Here is a 6,238-nt window from a genome sequence, read left to right as displayed (position 1 = left end):
ACCAGAGCATGCAACACTCTGGCAAGGCAGTCTGGGGGCAAGTAGGGTCTCAGCCAGTGTACCAGGTAGAGGTGGTAGACAGCTGCCTTGGACACAGAATTGACCTGTGCCTCCATGGACAGCTGTGAGTGCAAAATGACTCCTAGGTTGCACACCTGGTCCTTCAGGGTCACAGTTACCCCATTCAGGACCAGGGAGTCCCCCACACCTACCCACCCCCTGCCCTCCCCCAAAACAGTACTTATGTCTTGTCGGGATTCAACCTCAATCTGTTAGCCGCCATCCATCCCTCAGCCACCTCCAGACACTCGCCTAGGACCTTCACCGCCTTCACTGGTTCTGATTTAAAAGAGAGGTAGAGCTGAGTATCATCCGCATGCTGGTGAACACCCAGCCTTAACCCCCCTAATGATATTTCTTAGCGGCTTTCACTGGGATGATCTCTCCCAGCTGCTTCCAATATAGAAGCTGGAAAGCATGAGGGAAAGGTGGAGCTCTGAGACACCCCACAAGTGAGAGCCCAGAGGTCTGAACACTCATCACCAAACACCACTCTTTGGACATGGCCCAGGAGGAAGGAGCAGAACCACTGCATAAAAGTGGCCCCAGCTCCCAACTCCTCTAGATGGTCCAGAAGGATGGTCAATGGAATCAAAAGCCGCTGAGATATCCAGCAGAACCAGGAAACAGCATTCACCTTTGTCCCTAGCCTGCCAGAGATCATTGACCAGTACGACCAAGGCAGTTTCAATCCCATGATGGAGCCTGAATCTCGATTGGAAGGGATCCAAATGATCCGCATTTTCCAGGTGTGCCTGGAGTTCTTCAGCGACCACCTGCTCAACCAGCTTCCCCAAGAATGGAAGATTTGAGACTGGGCAATAGTTGGCCATAGTGGCCAGGTCCAAATATGTTTTTTTCAAAGAAACAGTTTGATGACTGCTTCTTTAAGCAGGTCTGAGAAGACTCCCTCACAGATGGAAGCATTCACTACACTGTGGAGCCCATCACCCAGCCCTTCCCAGCTCGCTTTTGTGAGCAAGGATAGGCAAGGCTCAAGTAGACAGGTGGCCGGTTTCACTCGTCCAAGCAGCCTGTCCATATCCTCAGAGGTAACAGACTGGAATTGATCCCATGCAACTTGACTAGACAGGGCTCTAGCCCTCTCTTGCCCTGGCCCTGCTCCCATGGTAGAGTCTACCTCTTTCCATATCTGAGTGCAAAAAACAAAATTATTGCAGGAGATCTTGCGGTCCTCACCAGGCCCCAATGGTGACAGTGGTTTGGTTAGGATTACGAACCACCTGAAAGAGTCTCCTGGTGCTGTTTTTTGCAGATGCAATAGAGGCAGTGAAGAAGGTCCTCTTTGCTGCCACTATCACCACTTGGTAGGCTTGACACTGAGCTCTAACCCGTTTTTGGTCTGATTCAGAATGAGTTATCCTCCACTGGCGCTCTAGCTGTCTCAGTGATTGTTTCATTGCCCTCAGCTCTGGGGTAAACCATGGGGCATCCAGGCTCTATGTAATTGGAGAGGGCGCTTCGGAGACAGACAGTTGATAGCCCTGGTTAACCTGCATTCTAGCAGGCCACCAGGGAATCAGCTGAGAGCCATCGACATGGGATAAGACAGCCCCTACCACCCTCTGGAAACCATTTGGATCCATTACGTGGCAGGGGTGGATCATCTGAATCGGTCCCACCTCCCTGCAGTGAGGAAGGATCGTGGAGAAGTCCAGTTGCACCAGAAAGTGATTCGACCATGGCACTTCTTTTGTTTCGCTTTTACTTAGTGTCAAATCACCCACATCCATAGAGGTGAACACCAGGTCTAAGGTATGTCCACCACTATGAGTTGGGCCAAATTTATTCAGGGACAGCCCCATGGAGGCCATGCTTTCCAGGAAGTCCAGAGTGGCCCCTTGTAAGGTTGTATCAGCATGGATGTTAAAATCCCCTAGGACAACCAAGCTAGGTGTCTCCAGGAGAACATCCACCATGACCTGAAGCAGCTCAGGCAGGGAATCCTTGGTGCAGGGGGAAGGTTGGTACTGCTGCTGCACCAAGGATGCAGGAATCCGGTACTGCCCCTATTGCCCAACTTCCAGAATGCCCCTTCCGATCTTCAGGAGGAGGGGGGGTTGTGGGATCACGACCCCGCCCACACTCGCTCTCGCGAGGCTGGCGTCAGCCTCGCGGGAGACAGGGATTCCCCCAATTAGCATACCCTGTGGCGCCAGCCAATCGGCTGGCAGCAGGGGCGGGCCTTCGTAGGGCCACTTAAGCTCAGGGCAGCCCCTGGCTCGCCCCCTTTCTTCCCTAGAGACGACGCGGTTTCCCACCCACCCGCCCTTTAGGTTTTGCCACAGACCTTGCTATGGGCTTCGGCTGGTCGCCGCAAGGGGCCTGGTAGGAGTTTTTCCATTTGGCTAATTGGCTGGTTTTGTGAGCCACTTGGTTTTTTCGCCTACCTCGTAGCAAATCGTCACAACTCCCTCGGTTTTGGCGGTAGGCATTGGCCGGGGTATTATCATGCAGATGAGGTTGGGGGGGAGGAACGCCATCACCTCCCCCAATGCTTGAAGGGTAGTTCGTTAAAGGACTCCGAGGGGCGACGCCTCGTCCGAAACCTACGGAGGCTAGGGCCTAAAGCACGCCCCTGAGCGGTAACCCCTCGGGGAGCGCCTAGGGATATGCATCTCGGGTGGCTCCCCCTGTTGGTGTTTAACCCTTCCCGGTCAGACCGGATAGTCGGTTAGGGCCAATGCCTAAAGCCAATACCCTTCTTTCCTGTAATCAATAAAGTTGTGGCCATTTTCGCCCATTAACCTAAAACTCTGTGTCCGTTGTCTTCATTTATTCCACCTGTGGGGGGGAGGGAATAGCCACACAAAGTGCACTCAGAAAACTGCTTCTCCCCAATAGGATGCCTGGTGCAAGCTAATGACCTCCTAAATATCACTGCAACAGCCTCCCCGCCCACATGACCTGGGTTGCTGTGTGTAAGAGAAACCTGGCAGACAAGCTATGGCAAGAACATGCTGATCTGCCATGTCCAACCAAGTCTCTGTTACACATTAGCAATGCAGCACAACAAAAGCAATTGAGGTAATTGTTACAAGTTTGTTGGGAAGTGTTAACACTCACACAAGTACTTCAAATGCAGCCTGTGTCTCAAAAACATTTCAATACTTGTTTTTTGTTCCAACAGGCCTTTGGGCCAACAGACCTTTGGCAGGGTTTCTGAGGGTACTTCCTTTTCTACTGCGCTTTTGAATTGCTTTAAGATTTTTAATGATGCTCTTAATAAGGTTAATTATTAAAACTAGTTTTTAATAATGTTGGAGGAGTTGGAGAGTTGGAAGGGATCCCGAGGGTCTTCAATCCTCTACAATACAGGAATCTTTCGCCCAACGTGGGGCTCAAACCCTTGACCCAGAGATTAAGAGTCTTCTGCTCTGCCAACTGAGCTAGGTTGCAGCTTCAGCTCCCGTCAGTTCCAGCAGGGCCAAGAGTGAAGGATGATGCGAGATGTAGTCCAGTGACATCTAGAGGCCCACAGTTTCCCCACCAACGCATTGCATGGATGTGTGCTCATTGCACACTTCCTTCAGGCAAGCAAGAAGTTATCACAGTGCAAGGACACATTCTGGACAGGCAAAATGACTCACGGAGGGTGCACAGCAGGGCCTTTGTGAGGTGAGGCCTGGAGAAGATGCAGAGGTTACAAAGAATCCTGAGGGGTTTGTCCACATTTGAGCCCTAGGCTTGAGGGTCCAGAGCAGTTTCATAGATCAATGAAAAACAACCAAAAGTAGATGACATACAGTGGTACTTTGGGTTAAGTACTTAATTTGTTCCGGAGGTCTATACTTAACCTATAACTCTTCTTAACCTGAAGCACCAACTTTACCTAATGGGGCCTCCTGCTGCCGCCACGCCGCCGGAGCAGGATTTCTGTTCTCATCCTGAAGCAAAGTTCTTAACCTGAAGCACTATTTCTGGGTTAGCGGAGTCTGTAACCTGAAGCATATGTAACCTGAAGCGTATGTAACCCGAGGTACTACTGTAAAAGGAAAAGGGAAAAGGAAGGAAGGAGGAAATGAACAAGCTCAGATACTAGTTCTTAAAGTAATAATGGACAGTTGGGAACTGGGCATATTTTAACGCAGGAGCTCCCAGGTCTGCCACTTGGGACCTCCAGTCTGAAAGACTTCCTGTAGGACAGGGCTGAACTGGGAGGAGTCACTCTTGACCCAACAATTTGGAAAGCTGCTGCTAGTCAAAATGGAGACAATGAGCTGAGATAGACCAGTGCCACAACTCAGAATAAGCCAGCTGCATCTGTTGGTTTGCAGTCAGGGAATTATGGCAGGCCAGTATCCTGGGCCTTCATCCTGGAGCTCTTTCTGCCTCAGCCAGGAATGCCTTCCTTTTTTTTTTTACATGAACTTACACCTACAGCTTGGCAGCCACTTTGAACTACCAGATTTTGCCCATGTTTACATTCTAGTTCTTCACCCCTTCCTGGCAAAGGTAGAAGCTCTTCCCGGCATCGCTGCAAATCTCTTCGAGTAATTACATATCCATTTCCAAATAACAGCAATAGCAACATTCACTGGCATCTCTGTCAGCTTGAGGCAACGCCTAGGTATAGAAAGAATCTGGCAAGGCAAACACTTCATATGAAACATCTTAATTGGTGCAATCTTTTTTTCGGAACCAGAATGAGGACAGAAAGCTCACACTGGGGAAGAACCTGAAGCTCCTTGTCTTCTGGGGAACTGCAGGGCAGTTGGAGATTGGATTGGAAATGCTTGTAGAAGTTTGAGTTGAGTACATCCAATTATGAAAAATCCTAACATGATATTGTAATATCAGGGTCCCCGGCTCCTAAAAAAGATGTTAGTGGAACTGAGAATATTTTGTGTCAGCTGGGGCAAAAGAGGCAGTGGGCTCTGTAGGAAAGTATGTTGTAGAGTAGAAAGAGATGGTTGCAAATTGCGCACTCCTGAACAAGAGATAGATATTCCACACACAGTTTTCTATATCATATAAACTAGTTCTCAGTTAAGAACCAGCCTCAAGAGAGGACTCTACTCCATTTTTACTTTTTGTAGCTGCTTTTGTAGATGTGCACAATCCTTTCTTCATGGATCACTCACTTTTGCATTCTCCACAAGGCTTTTTATACTCAATTTACATTCCCCTTAACATATATGTTTGAAATGGCAGAATCAAAAAGAAAGAGGTCTTAAAGCTGCGGTAAACAACTGTTAAGAACTACCCTTAAGATAGCACTCCATACTCATTTTTAAAAACTTTTTGTAGGTGTTTTTATATTTTATTTTCATTTTTATATTTTATTTACATTTGTTTTCTATATCTTACTGTAGAAAATCGTGAAAAAATTAATAAAAATCTTAATGGGGGGGGGAACCCTCAGTTAAAATATTGACTAGATCTATTGTAGCTGTTAAAGAAGTGAATTCTATGGCAAGGATTGTTATGAAAGGGATCAAAACTGAAATTGATCATAGTCCCGTACAAATCTAGTTTTGGTCCCTCACCACACCTCAAAAAGACATATATAGATTGTGGATGGTGTGAAGATGGCTTTGCAAAGGAATTAGTCAAATCCCTGAGTAATCCTTGACTGTCCAGGGCTCCTAGTCATGCTGGCTGTGTACAGGGTATGAGGCAACATGTGTCTGGTCTACTGGAAAACCATGGGAGAGGGAGATTGCACTCTTGTTCTGTAATGCAACTGCAGAGGGCAGGAAGCACTTGCTGCCAAATAAAATTTGAAAACATTTCCTGTTCCATCCAAAAAGCCAGCTTTGAATCGTGAAATGGGAGCTGCCATGCTACAATGCCGAAATGCTTCCCCCCCCCAAAAAATGTGCTTAGGTGGGGGGCAAACACATGGTGCAAGTGGAACAGAGCACCCACTGGCTCCAACCTGAATTGATGAGTTGGAGGGTGCTTTGCGGCAAGAGACCAGTGAAGAGTACAGTAACTAGCACACTTCCTCCTTTGCATGATTTGAATCAGTCTGCTTAAATGCTACCTCACCCATCTTAACCAGGACCCTCCCTGATAAGGGATCATTATAAATAAGGAGGAAACATCTGACGATGTTTATGGAGTGAACTGCTCTAGAGGAAAACAGGGTATCTGAAGAAGTGTGCATGCACACGAAAGCTCATACCTAGAACTAACTCAGTTGGTCTTTAAG

This window comes from Podarcis erhardii (assembly GCF_964252035.2).
Source record: "Podarcis erhardii genome assembly, chromosome: 2".
Taxonomy (NCBI): domain Eukaryota; kingdom Metazoa; phylum Chordata; class Lepidosauria; order Squamata; family Lacertidae; genus Podarcis; species Podarcis erhardii.
The sequence above is the reverse complement of the archived record's forward strand: the minus strand, read 5'-3'. Positions refer to the sequence as shown.